Source organism: Leuresthes tenuis, unplaced genomic scaffold (genome assembly GCF_036924035.1).
Source record: "Leuresthes tenuis unplaced genomic scaffold, fLeuTen1.0.hap1 SCAF_12, whole genome shotgun sequence".
Taxonomy (NCBI): Eukaryota; Metazoa; Chordata; class Actinopteri; order Atheriniformes; family Atherinopsidae; genus Leuresthes; species Leuresthes tenuis.
Window position 1 is genome coordinate 21,800,812 of NW_027325366.1, and position 25,582 is coordinate 21,826,393.

The window sequence follows — 25,582 nt, forward strand, 5'->3', positions numbered from 1 at the left end:
AAACGACTCTACAGGGACTGCAGACATTTGATACAGAAATGAAATATTTCTTGCAGAAAAAGGAACAACATCTGTTTGAAAGCTGCAAAGGAACCTTTTTTCTTTACTGGGCATCCTTTTTTCATGCATGCGGTACCTTTATTTCTGCAGGTACAAGTGTTGAATAGTGTTCAAGAAGAAGTGATTGATCACATTTAGCACAAATTTAGGTTTAAAAGACTGATGGGTTGTGTCGCGTGCTTTATGAAAAATATTCAGCATCTGTAGAAAACATTTTCTTTGGTTTATGCACATGAGTAATCCTGATGTGATTGTACTCAAGAGAAAAACACTGTCAGCGGGTTAGTGACTCCCATGCCTCACCTCATCATGTATCCTGTGGATTGAGTCGTGTCCTTTGCATTTCATTCTGGCCTCGAGTAATATGATGTGAAACACCCTCATTACCGAGGCCAAGACACTAAATTGAATGGGACACGACATTTCTCAAACCAGTAATCAAACTCCAAACCCGTGATCCTTCCAAACGGCTGTCTCTCCAACAGAAAAGGGAAAGAAACACTGATGACTAAGTTGTCACTGTCTCTCTCTACTCTTCAGAATTTTAATTCTTATATAAAAAAAGTGATCAAAATTCTGCATTTTCTAAAATATTCCTTGCAAACTCTTATCTAAAAGTAACTGGCAAAAGGCTTACAGGGTTATCCTGTGCAGGTAGAAAAACTTCACCAGTATGTAAATATATATCTGCAGCAAAGAAAAGTACACATAGCAGATTGTAAGATTAGAAAAAAAAGATATACGGAAGCCATTTAAGACTTTTCAAAACATGAAAGTCTAAGCATGTACTTGAAGCTCTGGATGATGAAAATCCCAACAGAAGTGAGGGTTTTCAAGTGTTATTTTGTAGAAGACTATTTTACACAAAATGACAAGAGCATAAGAATCAGCCCACAACTGCAAGGCAAACAGAGCTTTGAGTGACGTGGTCAGTGTTACAGAGAATTCCCAGAATTTTTGGCATCAGCATACAGGATAAATTGGGTCAAGTCTGTCCAGGCATTGGCTCTGGCACACAGGCTCCTACATATCATCAGGCCCAGCTCAGACCTGACATATCTGCATTAACAGCAAACCAATTCTCTCACACTTCTCCATTGTGAACCAAATCCATATTTAAATGATACTCATTAAATTAACGCAGCTTAAGACAATAACAGAAATGACAAGTCTACCTCCCTGTTAGTCAGCCCAGTGGGTCATGCTGCTTACAATCCTGGGACCTCCTTAACTTCAATTTCACAACCAGTTATCTTTACTGGAATCTGATTATGGTTATATTTCTTGGGTTGAGACATTCAAAACTAATATTTGAAATAGTAATAAACTGCACACAAAAATTGTGTTTCCAACACGTCAATGAAGAAGTAAGCAAAATAGCTTATTGTGAGTTTATTAGACAAATTGTACTCATCGGCAGTTACAACATCCTTAGAAAAACTCATACATCCTGAGAAGTTAAAGATGAAAGAAAATAGATCATAGGTGTTGACCTGTCAGTGCCATAGAAATATACTGTGCAACGACATAGGACTGCACTTGCTAATCATAATGTCATCCTGCCTCCCATCAGCACTTCTTAGCCACCCGTTTTTCTCTTTGTAGATGCAATTAACAATAGTGGATGTTGGTCCCACATGAAAACATGTCATAGTGTTTCATAAAGCTTCTCACTGAAAAGTGTACTGATTTCAAGTTTTACTTAACAAAGCATAGTTTGAGTTTTACTCACCAAAATCAATTTGGTAAAATGTGAGACATGCAAAACTGAATGAGGCAAATTAACCAAAACATCTCCTACTACACTTCTTTAGTGTACAATGCAGACTGAAAACACACTGTAACAGTTTTTTTGCGACATATGTGTTATATCAAATAATTATGTCAGATTTAAAGTGTGCCAGAGCACTTTGTCTAGTCTTCCTGTTCTTGCCACCAAGATATCATCATCTAGAGTGACCAATCCTGTGGCCTTCTCCCTCTCTGGAAACACAGCCCACTAAGAAAGGGTTAAAGCTCTGCTGTGAGACTTCATCTATAAACTGTGTCCTGAATACTGTCTCCACAGCAAGAGGGAGAGAGCGGCGTTGAAACATGACGAATCCTAGGTCCTTGAAGCAGGAGAAATATTGTTATAAGGGTTTGATTGGGACAAAATATAGAACTTAAATATTACTATAATTCAAATAAAGAAATTTTAGACACCAAGAGGACAATAGTTACATCCGAGACGCATCCTGTCCCCTGGTTTCATGGATAAGTCGAACTTTGCATCATCAAAGCAAAGATAAAGAACGCACAAAACTTTTGAATCCCCTAAAGAGAAATTTTATGAAACATAAAACAGTCCAAGAGGAGATCAATGAGGGACACCACAGGTCAAAGAAGGCAGAGGAAGATATACCATCAGTTTTTCAAATGAGAGGAAAACTGGCTTAACATCACACACTTAGAGATAAATCAACAGCACATAGGCTAAAATAAGATACATTTGATGCCATGATGGCAAATTACTTGTAATGCACTTCCCTCTATGGAGGAAAGAGAACAAAAGAGGAAGAACATGCAGCAAAACACACAACTTGCTATCTTATGTTAAACTTTCTATGTTTTTGTCACTAAATCATGAAACTGACTTATCTGAATGGAACATACTGTAGGTTCTTAATCAAATTCTGCTTTGTATTTTGGCATTTAATTATAATCATTAGTTTGAACAATCATTGTGAAACTCAGTGAAAAAGATCAAGACTCTGCATATAACTTTGCCTCCTCAGCTTCAACAGCCTACAATCTTCAGACCGAAGAAAAGTACGAGGTGTCATTTATTTCTTCTTTTGTCCCAGTTTAGCTACAGAAAAAGTTGAGTCACTCAGCCAGAAGAACATAATTTCTATAATGTTGAAATGGATCATTACTACCTTCTCAAAATATTTCCAGACAATGATAAATATACAAATGATACCATCATTATTTTCCAGTGCAGCCTCTGAAATAATCCCAGAGACTCCTTTTTTCTTGACTGATGAAGAAGCGCAACAGCGGTATGAACCGAGGTAGAATTTTTGTGTGTTAAAAAGAGATAGACCTTGTCAGGTGTCATCAGTTGCACCGAGTCAGTGGAAATGCAGAGACTTAATGAGAGAATGTTTGCTATAGAGCCTCTCCAGCCAACCATGTCACATCACAGAGCAGCCAGGTAGTCATTAGAGGGACAGATGGTGCTGCAGCTGATTGGTCTCTCTGCTGACCTATTTGAAGGTGTTTTTCCACATAAAGCTTTACACATAGGTAGTGAGCAGTGTAAGGAAGAGTAGTGACTCAAATGAAAAATAGTTATGATGATTAGGTAAATAAAGAAAGCTTTGGTGTGGGAGACTCCCAGAGGCTTCATGAGCTTACCCCTTACATATGATGTAAGTGCAAAGCACATCTTCTTACTGCATGAACCCATATAACAGGCTATTTTGGCTATGTTTTAGGACAAAATCTTTAGCAAAGGAGACGGGGAATTGATTAGGCACAAAAAGGAGATGTCAAAGCTGAACTGTATGAAAAAGTAAAGATGATTTAATGTGGGGCTGCACTCCAGAAAGGATGAAATATCAGTTGTCTCCTTCACAACCTGATTTTAACATTTAGAAAAGACATCAAACAACAGAGACAGCATGTCTTTTATTGCTCTGATTTACATTTAGCTCCAAGCATCTTTACTTGCAGACATAACACAGCGGGAGTTCAGGCTTTGGAATGTCGATTGAGTTTCCTTTTATATTTCAGAACTAGATGAAACAGGATGCAGCAGCCACGGCAAGAATAATGAGGGCTAGATGGGAGAAAGATGTATTACAGGTCACTTCTATGGTGGCAGTCACTGAATGTTTGGGATCAAAACACAGAACAAAAGGTTTGGAGAATTGCAATCTTTCAAAGTTGCAATCTGTCATGATGGTAAAAAAAAAATAAATGCAGAATAAAAAGCATTTTTCTCTCTCTGTCACATTTTAGAACTATAAATGTAATTTTTTAATAGCATAGTGAGTCAGTCCTACCAGACACAGCAGTAAATCTTTGTGGTGGTCTCCCTGCTGCTGATATTTGGTGATATCCTTCTGTGATATCGGCTGCTAGTCTCAAATAGGCAAATGAAGCCTGAAGCAAAATGTGTTTCCTGCCAACAACCTGTGACTCACTCAGTGTCACCAAATTGAAAGACAGTTGGTTAGCAAAAGTGTTGTCTTGATTTGTGAGCTATCAACACAAGCACATAGCCCTTTAATGATGGTGTCAGTATTGCTGACTGTTTTGCTGATTCTGGCCTCCTTGAATTCCCGCTAATTTCTGCATAATATTGCTGCCTTCATACAGTATTGGCTTTGCTGCAGTGAATTAGCTACAGCTGCTGAACTAATTTATCTTCTTTTGATTTGATTTGTGTTTTGATTCTTTCATGCATTTTCAAACACGCTAGAGGTAGTAAATAAATACAAATAAATAGGATTGTAAGGAGCTGAAATAATTTTGCTGCAACAGTGGTACCATTGTTTTGAAAGAGTCTATAACTGGTGCACAACAGATGTAGTCTCGAGCAGACATTAATAATATGTACTGACTTTAGCAATGTTTCCCTGCTGTAAAATAGGGTTGTGAGGAGGTCAAAGCCCAAAGGCAAACTGTGTGTATACTCTGTCTACTCCTAAAAAAAGTTTTGTGTGTGACTCTACCCTCAAACTTCAAACTTAAGTATGTGACTCTCGAAGTTAGTCTATAAAAAATGATGGCCTTATCACAGAAGAAATATTAGGAAGATAATACTCCTGATCTTTATGATCTATCAGTGTGCCGATTTTTCAAATGGTGTGGCTCAACTCATCGTAACAAATCTCCAACACAAACTGCTTCTCAGAAGAAAATGCCTGAGACACGGAACTTTCCTAATACCACATCTAAATATTAATCATGTAAGAGGTGGGGGAAACTTCCATGTGGGGCAGGAAGTGTTACGGTGCAGTCTGAATCTCTGGACTGTGTAGAAGGAATAAATAACAAATTTGTTTATTTAAACCACCTGTATAAGATATAAGATAAGTTACAGTCATATATCATAGCATAGTATACAAAACTGCTGTACCTGCTCAAGCTACTGCATGGCTCATTACTCATCGGGATGGCAAAGCGTGTGACCAAACTAAAGAAGAAAGAAAGAGTGCACTTAAGAAGTGACAGTTTATAATGAGGAATATACAGTTGAATTTATCAGAAACCTTTCTGCTCTGTTGGGAGATTTAATCCCTCATTGAAGACCACATTTAATCATAGTCAGCAGAGGTAAAAAATAAGGAGTAGGATGAGGGGGTGGAGGGAGCTGCAGAAGGAAGCGGTTGCAATGAAAATATCAAGAGGAAAATCCATGCGTTGCGGCAGAATTCTTTACATTGTTCCCTCTTTTTGTTTGTATTATTTTACCATTCAGTTATTAAACTGTTATATATAATTTTGAATTATTTTCTCAATGAGAAATTCATCTCAAACTGTCTCTCTCAAAAGTGGCTGGACATAGGAGGAGCTTTTGGCTTTGTAAACCTGACGATAGAGACTAAAGACCAGTTTTAAAGTTTCTCATCAGCTGTCATGAATGAGCCAGTGCTGTGAAACAGCTGATTACAGCAAACCTTTTACAGCAGACAGCTTGGCTTGTCAAAACAATATAAAAAATGTATTGGCTCCAGAGTGCCGGCATTGTGTCACTCTCATAGCTTATTGGACACTTTCTGGAACTAAGCCATGCCAAAATTTGCCTAATCAATAAAAAGACTGCAAACATGACTTCTCTGTATAGAGATGTACCATTAGATGTATAGCTTTATCTCATGCATTTGAAGGTCAAGAGATTTCCGATTTCTAGATCTAAAGGCTGAATGCACAATATGGTATTCATACAGTACATTCAGAATTGGTGAGTCATTTGTCCAGATGACCACTGAACTGCCATGTGACCTGGAGCATTTTAACTTAAGAGACAAAACTGACCACATGCTTTTTGGCTGTAAAATGGCAGCCCCGGCAGTCCAATGGTCATTTGGCAGACCTCCTAACAAACTTCAGTGAGGCAGATGTCTCCCGAAATGGAGCATGAACCAAGGAAATCCACTTGAATTGCACAAATATATTTAAAGATCAGGTAAAGGAATACTGATAATGGTATGTTCATTTTTTTTCCTGATATGAAACATCAGTACAATAAAATAAGAAGCATAGACGTTTTCTGCTAGACTGTTAAGTCCTGATCACATACAGGGGATAGAGAAAGAAAAATAATCACTGAGCTGTCTAAACTGGTGTATTAAATCTGTTCATCTTCATAAAAACAGGGTTCTATAAATATGTGCTTTGTATAGCCAGGCAATAATGCCAGTGATAGAGTGAAAGCAGCTGTGAGACCTGCACATCACCGGAAGTAATTAAGCTTCCATTACACAGAGTTGCTCATCTCTGCACACCATTAATGCACTCTAAAGATTCACCTCTTGTCCGCTTCAAAAATGCTTGGTCACAGTTAATGTAAATAGTTGAGCACGACCTTGATGTCACCACAACCTTTCTTGTAACATTGGCATTAATTATGAAATTGTAATGCAGGATAGTCTGGCATTTTTGTCTCATTATCTAAGAGACTTCAGCTTCCTCATCACCTACATCTGATTCCAATTATCCCCCTCATCTTCTTCGGGGATGAGGCAATGTGGAGAGGATCACTAAACCTTCTGGCAATGCAATTCACCATGACGCATGTTGTTGCACAGCTGTGGTGTGCTGCCTTTGTGGTAGCCAACTGATTCTGATGACATTCGGCTCACCCACACATGCACAAACAGGCCACACAGAAGGGTTTCCATATCCATATGCACCCCCATATAGACATAATCATACAGCATACAAAATGTAAGAGACGAGTTTCTTTTGGGATAACACTACTGTGTCTCTCTGCATGTGTCCTCCTCAAAAAAGCTTTCCGATTCACTGACCCTTCCCCTCCTTCACTCCCAAAGGTATGTCATGAAATATGCATTCACATTCAATAAGTTGGGAGTTCAGAGTCAACACAGGATCAAGCGGGCCTTTGCCAGTTCCAGCTCTCAAGCCTGCTTTATCTAACCTCAAACCCTTTTTCTTCACCACAGTGGTGTTTTATTTCTCATATAAATTAAAGCTGTGAAGCAAATAGTTAAAGCTGACCAACATGAGTCCCTCTGGAAGGGGCTCAGACCCTTTGACTTCATTGATGATCAAATAAAGTATAGAAAATTAGGAATGTTGATAGTAAACGTCTTATTTCCTGCATTATTTCCTGCATTAAGATTTCTATTGCATATTTTAACACTGTGTTTCATAAAACGAGTGTTATACTGGCAAGTTTGAAACACCCTCATTATGGAGCTTGACTGTGTGTTTGTGTAAGTGGAGCCAGTAGGGTTGGAAGCAGGGAATCAGCTCCAGGCCTCCCTTTTACAAATAGATAATTTTGTAAGAAAACAGAAGACATGACTTTGATAGACAAACACTGTGTTGTTGCTATATTATGTGAAAGAGACCAAAATACAGTGGTATGCTGAAATTTAAGCTAAAAGACAAAAAGTTACAGATGAAATATTCATTTAAGTGTTTAAAAGAAGTCAAGTGTATCATTAAGAAGAGAAAAAGAAGAAGCTTTTCATGCTGTGATTTTTTAAAATTGTACAGATGAACATAGAAAGTGATCTGACATAAATATCAAGCTAGTGCGTTATATTTGACATTGAGCATTGCTATTCAAAACAAAATGAACTGTGGAAATCTGGAAAACAACTGGATTCATCGTGAACTTGTATTTGAATGGAAAGGTGGACAATTGTTTCCCTTGCACTGCAATGATGGAGTTGTCAAAACAAAATCAAAAGTTTGTAATAAATGCAATTAAATTGCACAACATTTCACATTTACTTGTTCAAGTCAAAAATGGAGAGGCTCTCAGAGACCTTGTTACGATGGCTCTCAAGAGCTCTTTATTAATGCATCTCTTTTTTACAAGCAGATGGCTGTAACTACCATGACAGAGAGGCTAATTCCAGCCTCCAGAAACACATGTTCTTCAAGTAGTTGTCCATGTGTCCACATGGCACCCCTGCAGAGCCCTGCAGAGTATAACTGATGTCCAATATTCAGACTAATTCACAAGGAAAGCCTGTAAAAATATTACACTTGCTTTAATGTAACAAATATATATATATATATATCGCCTCCACCATCTTCAAGAAACACAACAACATACATAATTTAAAGAAAATCAATAATATCTTAGTTCTCTGGGATGCACATAGTAATTTGCATCAGTACCATCACACAAAAAGCTTGCGTGGTCTGAAGAATAACTAAAGATGATGTATTCACACCAGTGGGCACAGGAGGCTTAGATTATGAATGAAAAGACTGAACAACCGCGCACAAAACTCTTAACTTACATTGAAAGTGTCAGAGCACAGGATCTTATGGAATTTGTACTCCAAGTCAACATGTACAAACCCTCTGCTCCTGCTCTGGACGGTAGAAACTGTAGTTATAAGTCAAAAGTGCATACACAGTGATAACGCATGCTTCCACTGAGGCATTTTGGCTTGGAGCCTCAGACTGCTAAATGGTGTGCAAATAGGGAAAGCAAATTACCATAATGTCACATTTCTGGCTGTGGTAAAAGGCACCAAGGACACTGAATCAGAGAGCAAAAATATAAATGTAAATTTGCAGCGCTGCTCCAAAACACTTTCACATTAAATTGTGCAAAAGGTCATAAGGACATAATTTCTTGATAGCCTTTATAACGAATGCAAACTTCATCTCGCTGCAATATCAAAAAGAAATCGACAATTATGTGTATATACAAGGAACTGTGATTGAAAGAAAGTGGCAAATTAAAGCTTGCCCTCCAGCTAAGTGAGCAGAGTGGGGAATGTAGTGACACCTAGCAGCAAAGAAGCAGATTATAACCGACTGAATAACAACTTCGTCTTCCTCCCATCTCAAGCTTGTATAAGAGATTATGGAGGCCACGGGAAAAAAAAAAAAGAAGAAGTTAAGGACTCTCAAGAGCCAATGTTTGGTTTGTCTGCTATTGAAGGTACAACATGGCTCTCTGCCAGGAAGTGGACCTCCACCCTCTGTAGATAGCTAGATCACTATAATAGATGGTCACAAATGTTTTTCTAAAATGAAGAAAACATAGAAACAAAAGATATACCGCATTTTCTATAAATTATTTCTGGTATATCGGACCTCAGAAAGGATATTTCAGGTTCAATATTTAATAAGCTACTTTTGTTTTTAGATGCAATTGTACGAAGCACGAGAAAATCTGAGCGCTGCATCACTAACTAGGTCTTTAAGAGTTTAACTGCAGCCTAATGTAGACACACCATCACACAGTTATACGTGCTCTCAGCAGAATTGCTCACTTACACAGGACACACTGTAGGTCCTGCTTTCTGCTCTAAATAAAGAAGCACAAATCAAGCATTAGCTTAAAGGGCTACACAATTACTTCTGCTTTTCAACTACTACGCTCAGCTTCTCCATTATCATAAGCATTTAGATTTCAACTCCCTAATATCAATAATCTGTTATTATTGTTGAGCAGTCCGAATGGGTTTGCAGGCAGTTTGAAAGTTTTACACTTTAATAGTCCTCAAAATATCAAATACTCTGGAGTTGTATTGAACTGGATTTAATTTAATATATATATATATATATATATACACAATATATATACATATATATATTCTACAGATAGTTAGATAGTTTAGATCAATAGATAGACAGATACGAAAATATGAAGGATCTAAAAATCTAGATGTGATGGGGAGAAAATCAATGGAGAAAATCTAGTGTATATCCGTAACAGCAGGGAACTATTGCCATGAGGAATAACACGCAGAACATAACAGACCACTATTCATCAGATGCCAATACTTCAGGTTCAGAGAAATGTGGTTTTATGTCAGAAATAAAAGACAATGCTGCTGGTTTGTGAGGCTTAAAAAAGACCAAAGAGCAGATAGACTTCTGTGCCAATGTGTGCTGCAGGATTAAATACCTAGAATCTTACTGCCACCTGTGAGGCACAACCACATGAAATGACTTTATACTTCTTTAAAACACACTCTGCTTCTACGCAGAGCTTTGTGTTGTTCAACAAGCAGAACTGAAACATCCACTTGTGCTTGAAAATACCCAGCCACTTTTTAAAAATCTGTTACTCTGGCTGCACATCTGAGCGTACCCACAGGAACAGTAAAAAATAATTTCTACTGAGCACAGAGAATTTAGGTTTCTCTAGAGACTCTGTGTCTCAGAGAGCAGACATGTGGTGTATTTCTTAGGATGAATTCAACTGATAATTATGAAACAATGTGCACTTTCCTTTTTCTTTTACATCCACGAAAGGAAATCTAGCCTCAAAAGAAAGACTAATGATGGACAGACATAATCTTTACTCAAGAAAAACACATGACTAATACATTTAAACCGGGATATGACATATGACCTATACCAGGTTATTATTTATTTCACAAAAACTGAGCCAAAATGCACTAGCATTGCACAAGGTATAAAAAGTACAGCCTTACTGCTTCCATACGAATAAAGCGCATAAGTATCAGTCAGGCGCTGTTCATGCACTCGGATCACCAGCAGGTGTGACCATCTCTATAAAATGTAAATTTGTTTATTGGTCTGAAGCATTCCGGTGTATGTTAACACAATGCCAAGGAGGGCAGACAGAAGTGGAAACATTTTAAGACAGTTTTCAATCTTCCCAGGAGTGGACATGCCAGCAAGTTCACCCCAAGGTCAAACTGTGCAAAGCTCAGAGAAACAGCAAAAAAACAAGAAACAGCAAAAAAACAACAACCCAGTGCTACTTTTCAGACATTCAGCTCAAATGTTAAAGTTCATGACAGTGCAATCAACAAAACATTGAAGAGTTATGATTTGTTCAGAGGAGCCTCAATAGAACTATTAAATCATGGGGTGTACTTATTTTTGTCACAGACTGCTTCTGCATTTTGCTTAATTTTTTTTATATGTATAATGATGCAGTGTGATATTTCACGTGTTATTCCTCTAAGGTTCATTTCATATCTTTAGACCTGGTATGGACCTGAAAATTTGACTATGTCCAGATGCATAAAACCTCAGAGTTGAAACGTAATTTTTATTGTACTCTGGAGCCACTTAAATGCAATTTCATTCTGTTGTACAGTATACAGATGCCAATGCTGAAGGACAAATTAAATTTTCTCGTACAGAGGGGGTTGAAAATAAATGAGCTAGAGGGGAGCCGTTCAAAGGTCTAAAACAAAATGCGTGCACGATCATATAATATTTAGCTTGCATTCTAAATGAATAATTCCTGAAATCCTACAATAATATGAATCTTCAGAATTTGCTTCTCACTTAAATTATTTATTGGTTGAAAAAAAAACAAGAAAAAAGGAAAATGTGTCAATGTAACAGCTAGATGTGTTGTACTCTATTTTCATCAAAACAATGATGGATGTCCCTTTGGGAAAAGCAAAAACTAGACTGCGTGCAGCAAATTACATTGCTTATTTCCACGTTCAAGCTAAGGTCAGAGTCTGGATCTTTTCTCAATACAGCCGATGACAATGACAAGGCTCTCTATCCTCTTGTATACTCCATTATATGGCCTCTTGTATTTCTAAATTACTTTAGGATTTTGTCCATTTTTTGTAAACTGCTGTTTTTTTTTTCCAATGGGCTTCAGCTTAGCAAGGAACGCAAGGTGTTTTAAAGAACTGGATGCGCTGTCTACTGAACTCGGCCCGCAACTCTCAGGCAGGAAAATGAGTTTCCACATCCACATGTGCAAACTGACTGAGTCTCTGTAGGTTCACAGCCCCATTCATACCTTTAGGGTCGGTTGAGTCGATGCTTCTCATACACAGGCTTGAATCTGGTCTAAAACACATTGAAAAGGTGTAGATATTACTTCTACTGCAAAGTCTCTCCTCAAAACTAGTGTTCACTGTATTCTATCTGCTCTTATATGTCTGTGTGGTTGGCTTTTTCTAAAAGGAGATCGATCCTGGTTATTTATGAGCAGGAACCTGCATTGCTGCTTTATCAGAGCTGGTGTTAATGTATACCAAGGATTGATCATTACTGCTACTTTAAATAGGGTAATTTGTGACAGACTGGACAGTTTGTTTCCCAGATAGTTATGTATGTCAATGACTGAACAAGGTTGTTGTTATTTTGCAATGACCCCATTGTAATTTTTACCCAAGTGGCAGTAGTTTACTTTGAGATGTAACTATATAAGATTCTGTAAGAAAACTCCTCTACAGCCAAGCTAATACAAGTCACCCGTAATGTTTTTGCTGCTACTCAAATGATTCCTTACGTTTCTTCTTATCAGCAAACTGACTTGCCTCATTTGTGTAGACACACCTTCCTTTAGTTCAAGGAACTGTGAGCGAAATATCACACTTAGTCCATAAATTCCTGTGTTGTATTACTTAAATCCGTTCCAACACACCCTCCTTACTGCTACAGCATAAAAACAATAAAGTTAAAGAACAATCCTCCAGTGAAGGATGACAATTTATTTCGATAGGTCAAGTTTCTACAAAAGTCTATGTGTTCAAAAGAAAGCCACAATTCGTCCAGGCCCCGTTCCTCAGGGCTTTCTTTAGTTTAGCCATACCTGCCAAGAGGAACAAATCTCTCTGCTGATTCATCCTTAATCAAAAACTGCTGCCCCCATCTACTTCACACCATCCAGAACTTTGATCACAGTCATGTGTTTGCTGACCTATTTAGAACTGAAATCTGTAGGATGTTGAAGTTCAATCTTTGCATTTGTCTTTACATTAGGTTCAGGGTAGGTTGGGTCAGACAGCAAAGCAGATCCAATCTGACCACAAACCAACTTCACTTACACACTTTTATTGTTATTTGAGTTTTGCCTCTGTGTCACCGTGTCAATCATTCGCCAGTTTTTATATGTTCATGATTTCTGTAACATGTATCATCCAGAAAACTCTCATTATACAGATGATAACTGGCACGGGCAGTCAGTTGTGAGTGAAACTGAACTGCAGAATAATTGCAGAAGTAGATTAATCATCTGTAATTATGTCTTGGTGGTTTTACTGTTACTCAGCAATGAGGCACTTTACAGAATAGAAAATATGCAAGAGGCAGCAAAGAATATATACATGAAAGCATCCCTCTTGTAAAATCTTAATACACTCTCAGGTAACGTAGTGGATTTTTTTCACATGTAGTGGGAAATATCTATGTGTGCAGTATAGTGGAAAGTCACAAGTATAAAGACATTCAACACCCTTTTCTGGCACTTTTTCAGCATCAAAATCTGTCTGATTGTCCCTCAAAAAAAGTTAAAAAGATGCTTAAACAGTTGATCAAAGCTCATGTTCTGGCCTTCTTCAAGGCCAACCACAATGAAACTAGGAGATAGGATAGAGGCCAGTGGAGAATTGAGCACGGACACTCCTCATTCCAAAAATAAAATACAGCTATACCTCAAAGGCATTTTCCCAGTGCTGCTCTCTGTTCTTTGTATGTGTAGTTTATATTCAGATATAAGAGAAAGCACAAGATGGAGGCTTATTTCCAAATAGGAGTGCACCAGTATGCTAATTAATGACTGATAAATCTACAAATTGAAAAGACACTTTTCAGAATTGGTTTATATTTCATAAATTAGAATACAGATAGATTATTTTTCTTTTTCTCTGGAAAAACAAACAAGTTTTTAAGATCTCATTAGGATTTAAGTCATTATTTGTGATGTATAACACAGCTTTATTATTGACTGAAGAATAAAGAGGAACATAAGTCAGTCCATAATTAGCATTATAATTTACAGCCCTTGTTTGTTAAATTACGAAATAAAGATTAGAAATGATTTTGCATTCCAGACAGCAAAAGCCTGGAAAGCTGAGGTCGTTACAAACAAAACAACATATCCCTTATCTATACTCTGTCCTGAAACATTGCCTTTCAACAAAGCAATTACGGGGGAAAATAAGGAATTGCAGGTAACTCTTCTACAATACAAAAGCTGCAGGATGGATTTGGGTCTTTGAGCACTTACTTATAGAGTGATTAACCTTTGTCTTTTAACCTGTCTCTGCCAGACACCATTAATGAGGGCAAGCTCCCAAGTAAGGATTACATGAGACACAAAAAACATGCTCGAAGAACCACATTTATCCAGCTTTACTTCGCTTCACTACTCTAACTGTCTAAATGTGCAATTACAAATCAGCGTTACATGAAGAAATATGGCAGAAAAGAGATTGTATAATGAATTGTATCACACAGTCTAACTACATAACCTAACGGATTAGAGCATGGTTATGAGGAAGTTGCAGGTTAACACAGTTTGGATTTCACAATATTTCCTCTGAGGATGGATATCATAGATAAGCTAAGCATACGTGTTCCCCTAGTGGCACCTCAAAAACAGTATATTATACAGCTATTCTAGGGCTACTATCAATACGTCTCTCAAATTCGTTAGCTATAAAATCTTTACTTGCCCACTGATTTCCATAGTAGCTGTTCAATACCAAGTGCTGTGACTGAAGTAATCTCCTATAGAGCAAAATGTTCCCTCCAAAGAAACAGATTGAGCTCAGTGTAAAGGTCCAAAGGACCATCATATGATGTATCCTGTTTAAGTGAAATCAATTATCAATTTTACCTTTCAGAAACACACAGCAGCAATAGCTGATCAAAACAAAACGCTAAACTAAAATACATCCATCTGTTAACTATGTATCTCTTTGTCCTGTCTAGATTCATGGTGGCTGGAGCCTATCCCAACTACCACGGGACAAGAGACGACCCTCTAAACAGGTTGCTATCCCATTACAAGGTTAACAAAGAGAGACCAACAATCATGAATGCTCATACTGATAGCCATTTTCAATGGCTACTGGACAAAAAGCATCAACACACTCAGAGATTATAAAACTCTAGACAGAAAGGCTTCAGTTCGGGTTTGAACCATGAACCATCTTGATTGGGGGCCCACAGGATGCGCAGTCTTGCTCTATTGAAGCTTCACCTGACACAGAACTAAAAGGATGTGCAGCCAAGTCCCAATGCAAAACCCCACAGGACACTCACTGATGTCTTGTGTCCATGCCCCGATAGGTCAGAGTTGTTCTGGTGCCACCAAAAAGACATATAGTACACCATATTGAGCCAGTGGTTTTAATGAACACATTCAGTACAAGTGATAAGTTGTATACAGCTCTAAGTACAGCCAAGATCCTGCACCCGAGAGGAGTCTAAGACACACTGAAATCCCAAAGTCTTAAAACTCATTCGGACGTGGCCTGGGACCCATACGGTCACATCTCTTATCAGTGTGTTTCAAGGCGTGTCCTTGACCGCACTACAAGGACCACCCATCAATCAACGTCTGTCAGTTTCTGACAGAAAATATACGTTAGGCATGACGAGTAAGTTCACTGCTGCTTTTAGACTTTGTAAATGGTGCAAATGATGCAAATTTGAATATATTTTTAATAGATTGGGAAAATTAGGTGAATTACAAGGTGTTACTCAGACATATGCCCACTTATGACTGAATCACCTAAGACAAATGTCAAGGTGTTAGCGTGAGTTTTGTGCACTGTAAAAAAGGTGACATATTTGGGAATTTACAAAGACTGTTGTACTTTTTTAAATCCCTGCCAAACAGCTTCGAAAAACAAATTTTCCCAAGTGATCTTAGACACATGCCCTTTTCAACAAAAAAACACTCTAATGTGCAGAATAACAATTCTTTGAGCTGTCAAAGTTTTTTGTTTTTTTGCTGCCTACAGTAAGTCACATTGCTGCTGAAATGGCTTTTTTTTCTGTCCATAGGCTGTTCAGGCAATCTTGTCCCACAACGGCTGCAAAGCTATTTCCAGTTTTGAAAAATATTTTGTTTACAAAGAGCTCCCTGAAGCTAAGAGTAAGAGAAAGTCATGCTCTCTCCCTCTCTCTCTCAGACTCTTCCATTTAATCCTGGCTTATATTATGTCACTTCAGCTTTCAATATTCTTCAAACCAAGGTTTCTAATCTTGAGCAATGGATTCATTTACCAGTCTTCCTCTGTCTGATTTCCCTTTAGCTCCTTAAACTATATATATCATATGCCCTATGGCATCATAAATAAGATTATTTAAATCATCAACATGGTTATAATTGGAATAAGTGTCGACAGTCAGTTTTCCTTCAAATTCCTTTGGACAAGGAGAGATGCTGATGAGATGCTGATGAGAAATGCTTCATAATTAAAAAAAAGGGGAAGAAATATAATTGATTACAAGAATTTATTAACAGCATTTACAGTCCTTGATTGTACACAAAGCAATATACATTAAGTGCAAGAACAACAGTGTACATAAACACAATAAAAATGTATTGCAATTTTGCTTGTCTCCCCTAAGCAGCACATGGATCAGTCACCCTCTCATTGAAGAGTCACCCTCTATGGAAAGCATGGCCAATGCATTCAGACGTTCTAGGCCCATTGTATTTGACGGGAACATCTTGATTCTCTTTAATGTTGAGAAAACACCTCTCAGCTTCAGCTGCTTCCTGCTGCATAATTAGTTTCAGCCGTTGTACAACGCAACAAAGGACATTTCTTAAATTTCTTAAATACTGACATTTCTTAAATACTGTCGTAGCTTTTGCTGCACATGATCCGGCTCTCCTCTCCACACAGTGGCTCCATCATATTCTTGCGCTGTGAGTTACTCCTCATCACACTGGCAATCTAATTAGATGTTGCATCCACAACAGGCGAAAGCTAAAAAAAAAACATTTTCTTGCACTGCACGCTGCACGTTAGAGTATCTCACCACAAGCAGCATCCGGATCTGTGTTGAAATGTCAGTGGTCTCATTAGCTTGGACCACAAGCATAGCAGACTTAACCTGTTTCATTATACGACCCCTGATGGCCGATGACATGCTCTCCTGAGGCTTGTGCTCATGAAAACAGTAGCAGTTTTCCGGTGCTTCTAAAATACCTCATCCAACATGCTAAGGATCAAGTCATGAAAAATGCCAGGGTAGCTAGAGCCCTCACTTTCAACTTTGTCTCGCAATCCTAACTCAAACACTCTACAAAACTTAACACAGTCGCTAAGGCGTGCTGGATGTCTTAGTATTTGTTCACCTCATCATTGTGATGGCAAACTGCTGGCCTATATCTCTTATCCAACTGGGTGGCAATGTTCACCCAGCGAAACACTGAAAGTTTCAAACAACTGTCCATATGGATCTTGGACAAATCATGTTTCATCATCTCTTCGGACAGATGGAGGATGTGGAAAACTCCTGTAGTGTTCCAGGCGGCGGTGTCCTGCCATCAGGGTGGAATACAGCCCGCTCGCCAGCTTTTCTGTTCATACCAAATTCCTGTGATTTATGTGATTTCCTGCCTGTGGTAGAAACTTATTTCATGTTCAGATTTATCTTGGCTAGTTCAACAGGAAAATCACTGAAAGATACCATAGAATTGCTCAGACTATTAGCCATATTGACCTTGAGTGTGACTTGCTCCATGTGACTGGACGAATTAATTGGATGGTACGTATGATGAAACCTCGCAAGTGCACGCCCTCCCGGAACACACAGAAATTACATTAACGTGCCTGATATTTGAAAAAAAAGTTCTAAGTCTGGGCAATTTCACTCAGGTTGAAAATTTTCAACCTGAGTGAAATTGCCCAGAAAGGGGCAGTACTTCACACCTTACGCTGATTTGAACAATGACATAAAGGTGAGCCAAACTTTCTAGAATGGTCACAACCACTGTGACATTGTCAGAGTATGTGATAGAAAATAAATCTTGTTGTTCACCTTTGGTGGTGCGTCACAATATCACCCTTGTGGACAAACTGTGGTCAAGTTCAACTTGTCATTGGTAGACACAAATCAAAATACATAGCAGTTTTCTAACATAACATTGCACTTTTGTATCTCTCTAAAAAAATAAGTCTGATGCCAGGTGTTAATTAAAATTTCCTATTTAGCCATATTTATTGTGATAGCTTGTGGTAATTTTGTTTATACATTTTTTCAGATGAATTTACGATATTTCTTTGCGATATTTACTAATGGTTTGCTCTGGTGCATAACCTTGTTTAAAAATGCTCTGAGGACAAAGTTAACAGGCACCGTTTAAATGTAGTGCCTAAAATGTGCAGACACAATGACCTCTGTGACAGGAATTGTATTTTTATAGAAAGTTCCCTTTCAAAGTACAAGAAGGAGCAAAGAGAAAGGAGAGAAAAGGCATGTCTTACATTTTGCAGTCGGCATAGCTGTGAGATCTGCTGCGAGGATACACCTCTGACAAAGTTTAGGATTTGAGTGGAGCGAGAACATTTCTTTGACTTTATTTCGGGTCACTGCTAACCCTCACCCTTACGTTTGTAAGATTCAATTCATTTCAATTCAATAAGACTTTATTGATCCTTCCATCCATTTTCTACACCTGCTTAATCTAATTCAGGGGAGCCTATCCCACCTGCCTGATTTTGGACGGAGGAAGGAAGCTGTCATACACACGTAAACAGCCTTTTCTAGTACCCTCTAACCAAATACGGTCATCTTCTGAGTAAGCGAAAATCTAATTGAGCTATGTGGACAGTGCTGCATTATGAAGCAATTTATTGATCATCATTGCAGTATTGCCTTCAACAAGAGTTTTATGTCATCTTGCAACAAAGCAGGAGGGATGCATGTGAGAGAGAAACCGGAGTAAAGCTCTGTGTTTTGAGGGATATTGATGGTAATTAGGGCTTTGGATGGTTGAAAACATAATAATATGAATAGAGTATACTATATCAAATTCATAATCTGCAACCACTGCAGTTACAGATCCAGTTGTCTTGTCTAGAATAAGGTCATTAGTAGGAATAATGCTGTGAATGTAAACATAGATATTGATTCCAGTCATAAGGTTACTAATACTGTGGGAGGAGTGCAGGAATACATGACATTCAATCTCCAAGAAAATCAAGAGTCAAATAAACAGACTTTTTTTGATCAGAGATAAAAGTACAGCAGAGACATTTTCAACAGCTTAACATGTGATAAGCACAGTCACTTTCAGGATACAGCCTGGTGTTTGGCATTATCACAACAAATAAGCTGTATCACTGGTGCTAGTAAATTACCTTATCTGCTCATTTTCAACACAGATAATTAGCGCTAATATTGGTATACTGCAGTGGTCTTCATTAGACTGGCTTGGCCTGCGTTTATCAATCAGCACATCTTTAGTGGAACATCCGGAGAACTGATGAACTGAATTAATAGGAAAATACATCTTTGTAACAAAAGCTAAATATACAAAATAAACTTTGCTTGAACTTGAGTGCTTGAGAAACAGAATGGCTGGGTTTCCTTAATTCCTTAGACAAAAATGTTTAATTTTACCTCAAGCTGTATCTAGTAGCTCTTCTTTGAGCAGCCACTGCAGACACAGCACCATTTCTTTAAAGTGAAAAGATTCAGCACACTTATCAACTTGCACAAAAAAAATCAACTAAATGTTACTGTATACAGCAGGACTCGCCATCATCTAGAGGTATACTTTGTACATTCTATTCATTCATCTAAGACGCTCCACTTGAGTAATTTGCTATGGATTCTGAGAAATATCGATTCCAAGCAGGCTCTTTCTTTGAGAAAGGTGCTGTAATGTCACAGGCTGTCCTGTTTCTCTGTGCCATTTAGAGGGAGGTGTAACACTGACATCATCTCTTCGTGGTTTTTGTGATAACTTTCCTGGATAACGTGGAGGGGATTTAGAGGACATCTTAATATGGTAATAGTGCAGGGCAGAGTGTTCGAGCTGGCTCATTATTGTTGACAGTAATGTCATTATGCTGACTGAGATGTGCAGCACAAACATGAATGAATCCAGTGTTTAATACCATTGGAAACGTCTTATTCTTTCATTGACAGCTTCTGCTCTCCGTACTTGCTCTTCTCTTTTTTTTTTCTACTTGTCATGCTGGCAAACTGGGCCTGTGATAACACAGCTATAAATATGTAGAAAGCACATTACCTGCTCTTTTTTGGAATCCAATGCATATTTTTAAGAAACAAAGGCTCTCAAGTAGAGGCCAAGAATCTTACAGATCTTGGAAAATGTCAGTGCTTAAGGGTCTCCAAAAATTGATATTCTTTTTTTTTTTTTGGGATTATCTGCCCGTGAACTACAACATGACTGCTTTTCTAGACCATTTACTTTGCTGCCACCTTTGTGCCAGTGTTAATTTTAGTCTGCCTGTGTGATCCATTAGACCCTATTACTTTGTCTTGTAATTGACCAATCCCGAATTGAGCAGCATGCTTGATATGAACTGTCAATCAGTCAAGTTAAAATCCTATGATAACAATTTGACAGTTGAAGCATTTGTGATTTTCACAGTTTAGCTGTAAGCCCTTGACAGATGGCTTCTCTAAAGCTTATCTGAATGTATGGGGACTAGAGACATGTAAAACATTTATTCCTACTGCAGGCAATCTTGATTGAGGAAAGACTCAAACACAAGTGATAGTAACTACAGTATAGACAATGATACACAAAGGTCAGTGAAGAATTTTGATTTACAAGCAAATACACATCATCTTGTGATATAAATAGAGCATAAAAAATTTTATTATTTTTTTTAAAAGGGTAAAAAAAATCAATTCAGTTTGTTAGAATATTATTGACATGTTATAATCTAATTTTGACGCCCCTGGAAAAAAAAAAATCAAGATACATCCCATTATTCATTCAATAATCCCAGATAGCTAAGGATGGCAGGTTACCAAAAAAGTTTAACTATTTTGGTTTAGATTTTGCATGGACCCCTTTCTCTCCCCCCCCACTACAAACAATTTGTTTCCTGAAAACGTCTGAGTTATTTTTGGGGGTGATTTCAGACCTGTGGAAGCATGAGGGAAAAATAAAATCAGATTTGCACAGATTTCAGAGACTGTTAAAGACTGTTAAGTTGCTCGTCTGGCAGAGGCGGACAGTCCCAGTGGGAGAGCACATATGTTAAAGGATTACAAGACAGCTCAGTTATGGTAGGCAGTACATAGTTTCTTACTGCGTGGCCACTATCAAAACAGATAAGCCTCTATGTCACAACACAGAGCTATTAAAGAGCTGTCAAAGCTGTTTTTAAACTTTTCTTCTTTGTCACTTGAAGGTCATGGCCTTTGAAGAACTCGTCCATGGGCCTTTTTGTCACAGCAATAAAAATGCTTTGGTCTTTTTGTCACAGGGGAAATCAAATCACACTACAAGGGGCCCCATTTCAGACTCATTCCTCTAATAAGGTAGCTTGCTCCCAGTCATAGGCTAGAGTTTTTTTCTCAATACTGCCCAGTAAAACACATTTCTACAGTGATTTCTACCCATGAAATAGATAGAATACTGATGGAAAATGACAAAACATAGAAATACTATACACAATTTTACTGCAAATATGGGTTGAACAAATGACAAATGTCAGTAGACGAGCCAAAATTTCACCAACTTATTTTAGAATGCAATAACTTAAGATTGTGTTCAGATTGATGATATTCATTAAAAAGCAGGAGACAAACATGCAGTGTCTGTTGCCTAGCAAATATTTTTCAGCAGGACTACAAGCAATCATAGCACAAAGCAAGGGCCATTAAAGGCAAAATGTAATCAACAGAAATTATACAGAACTGCTCTCCAAGTTGTAATTCATTCTCATGTGTGAGAATGGTCTCATCAATGAGAAGAGTCACTAATGGCTGCTCCAAAGTGAAACAGAAAGTAATTACAGTAGGTGTATAAGACGATCAGAATGACAAAAGATGGGAACATGCTTGGATGCAGACACACATTGACAACATTCTGAAATGCAAATGGCTGTGCAAACACAGTGAAGAAAGGCAACCAGTCACAGGCCAAGAGGACATTATGGTGTAAATCATATCCAAAAAAGGCAGCTAGTTCCATCTGTGTGCTAAAAAAGGGTTTACATCAGAATTGACACGCACATTGTGTAATATGTCATTATTTCACAGTTAAGGTTCAAATCCAATTCATTTAGACAGTGTAGTATATTTCAGAGATACATCAGCTGTTTATTCAACTAAAAAGGAATAGGAATTGGAAGGTGGCTGTAATCGCCCAGGGTCTTTCAAAAAGGGGAAAAGCAATGTAGCAATTATTAATACCAACTGATACTGTGAGCAGAACAGGTTAAATCACCACTTCTGAACAATTTTCGTTGTTTTCCAAGGGCAAAACGACAAAGATTTTAATTAACATCTAGTGAGAAACAAATCAAGTACATACACTTCCTGCCTGCCAGGGCTTCACACTGTTCCACAAGGTTGGTTATTGAGCACAGTTTCATCTATTTTTCTTTTAGTTTTGGGGTATTTTATCTATGCTAGAGAAGCAACAGTAAAAATTCAGTAAGTGGCTATTTCATCTGGAACCCTGGTGTCACAAATCACTAAGATGTCGGAGGAAATATCCTTTAGCATCACTTTTTAACACGCTGGATAAACAGTGAAACACTGTATTTTATAATAACTTATCCACTATGCCAGAGAGAATTGAAGATGGACCTTCCCACAAAAAGAGGACCAACCAGATTTTAGCAAGATGTAACCATTACAAAGGCGAAAAGTGGGTAGTCTATCCAATTTAACCTGAAAATTTTACAAAATGCCAAGAGCTTTTCTAATTGTTATACTTTCTGCATAATCAACACAATGTCATTACTGCCATCAGGTGAGAGGCAAAGCACACCCTGAACAGGTTGCCGGTCCATCACAGTGCCAATGCCAACACAGAGACAAATGAGACAAACAACCATAAAAACTCCAATTCATGCCTTTAAGTCAATTTAGAATCTCGAACATAAACTTTTAACTTAAACAAAGGAGTAGCAAGACAGAAACATTTCCCAGTAGCACAACAGTCAGTATCATGATGACGCCTGAGAAATAACATGCTAATTATTACTTTGAAGAGCAGTTCTTTAGGGGTTTGCACACATAAAATATTCCACATTTACATGATATTTCAACAGAGCTGTCAGATTCTGAGCAGTGAACCACGCAGCTGCCAGGGAGGAGCTGAACTCAACAATTCATCTTTGCTCAACAGAGGCCAAAATATTGGGTCAGTACCCTCTGTAATGGCAGATACGAAACTGTAACCATAAGTATCAAAATAAGTTGGATCAGAACAAAATTGCCTTCTTCTGTCAAAGTGTTTCAGAGCTGTTTTGTTATGGATTCATGAAAACAGATAATAAGAATTTAGTTTCAATAATTTGTGTTGTCTTATATAAAAATTTAACTGGTACCGATGGAGTAGTACAATGATTATTTATTGTACAACTGAACAATGAAAATTCAATGTGTTGTTGCCTTCAGCCATTCCCAAATAGGTCGGGAGATGTTTAGCATATCTTGGTAAAAAATATTTAAAGAGAAGGAGCTGGCAGAAATCAAATGAGGAGAAAAAAAGGCTGTGCACTTGTGAGACCCAGACCTGTGCAGGCTGTTTTGAAACACTGCACTGTTGTTTCGACCTCATAGAGTTTAAATCATTGTCCTCCATGGACAGAATATACTGTGTACCATCATGCTAAGAATAGAATGGTTTATACAAATATGCAGGCAAAATCGGCTAATCTACTATTCAGACATGTTTTACAAAGGCCAATAGGATTTTTTTTTTTAAACTGGTGTACACATTTAGATACACTACAGTTGAAAGAAAAAATGTAAAATTAGAAAATACACTGGCAACCTCTCAATAAATGCAGCTCGTAAAGCCAGTGCAACAGAGGAGGCAACACTGACTAAGCAAAGATATGGTGCTTTAAAGGGGGGATTAAGGCTTTAAACTCCCAAGACTATACCTTGCAGAAAAGTGATTAGTGATCGTAGTCACAGTAAGCACACACAGGCACACATATGTAATTATGAGCAGCGTAAAGCTCAGCAGTGAAAAGCTGCTTTTAGAGGCACAGAGACTCTGGCAAAGGATGCTACCAACATGTATGGACAAACATGTAAAAAAGAAAAAAAAAACAAGACAAAACGTGATGTGGCTGAATGAGAGATAGGATTGGAGCTGTATCCAGGCATTAAATGATCTAAAAAGCTCCCCAGAAAAGCTTGTCCTCTTTGTTTTAAACGTTTAGAGCTTTCATCTAAGTATTTGCACAAGTAATACAATTACATTTAGATTCGATTTAATAATGGCTGGAATCATATTACTAAACCTTGTAACAACGTTTAGCAAAGGTAGACACATAAAAACTAAATCAATAATATTTAAGAGTCCTCTAATAACTTTTATAGAAGATGATAAAAGTCACAAGTATTGGGAGTAATAGTGTTTGCAGTATTTACATACCAGTGCATGAACACCATCTGCATGTTGTCAACTGGAATGGCTTTGTTTGTCACAAATCAGTTCAAGAGTGTAACTACAGGTATTAATTCTGTTCAAAAGAACAAGGAAAGTATGGAATCAAAATCTATAAATAGCCCAAATCTGTTCAAAGTTTGGTATTCATCCCCGCGCACCTCCCATCACCATCACGTATTTCTAACAGAGAGTACAGAGGTTACAGCTGCCAAACAGGGCGCAGATCCGTGTGTCCTCAGCGGGGACTGCGCCTAAGTAGTCGCATCTCTGTAGACCCAGATGGGTGCAACCCTAACGCACTTAAGCAGAAATCAAAGCTCCACAATGGAGGGGACACCCAAGCAATCCTTCGGATGAGCGCACACAAACCAGCAAGGACACATCACGTGAGAATGGACGAATCTCCCACACTGCAGAATTTTTTTTAAAAAGTAGAGCCACCCCCACACGCTGCATTCCGCAGGACAAAATAAGTTCAGCCTGCACCGCACTCGCCATGTCGGATGGAAAAGAGAATAACCATCATCATTGCACATACCTCACTCCATGTCTCCATCCCACTCCCACCCGTGGCACTGGTGACAACGCTTCTGCCTTGCTTCAGCATCCCATAGCACTGCTGGTCGAGTCGAAGGGAGAGAAACATAACGTTGACGCAACGAGTCTGACGTAGTAGTTGGCGAGGAAGAGTCAACCAATCAGATTTTAATCCGATAAATTTCTCACCAATCCACTCAAGTGGAGAAAGTGAGGGCTGCACTACGACAAAAACTGTAGTAGCAAGGTAGATTGACGCTGTGGGAGAATTATTAGACAACTTGTGCAAACTGTTTCCAGTCATCATGTTTACGCCACAGATGAAACATTTGAACGAACATAAGAGTGTCCTGAAGTCCTTGATCGATATTATATTTGATTGAAGACAATGCAAGAATGTCTGAAGTGTGCAGACATATTTCCACTTTTAGTCGATTCGTTGCTGAATTA

General features: G+C 38.1%; 1 protein-coding gene across 1 annotated transcript in view; it reads right to left on the reverse strand.

Moving 5' to 3' along the window:
* Window positions 1-25,207, reverse strand: part of b3galt1b (UDP-Gal:betaGlcNAc beta 1,3-galactosyltransferase, polypeptide 1b) — a 38,492-nt gene extending 13,285 nt beyond the window's left edge. The window contains exon 1 of the mRNA XM_072397696.1: window positions 25,134-25,207. The gene's annotated coding sequence lies outside the window, so the exon portion shown is untranslated. The remainder of the gene's footprint in view (window positions 1-25,133) is intronic.
* Window positions 25,208-25,582: the final 375 nt, after the last annotated feature.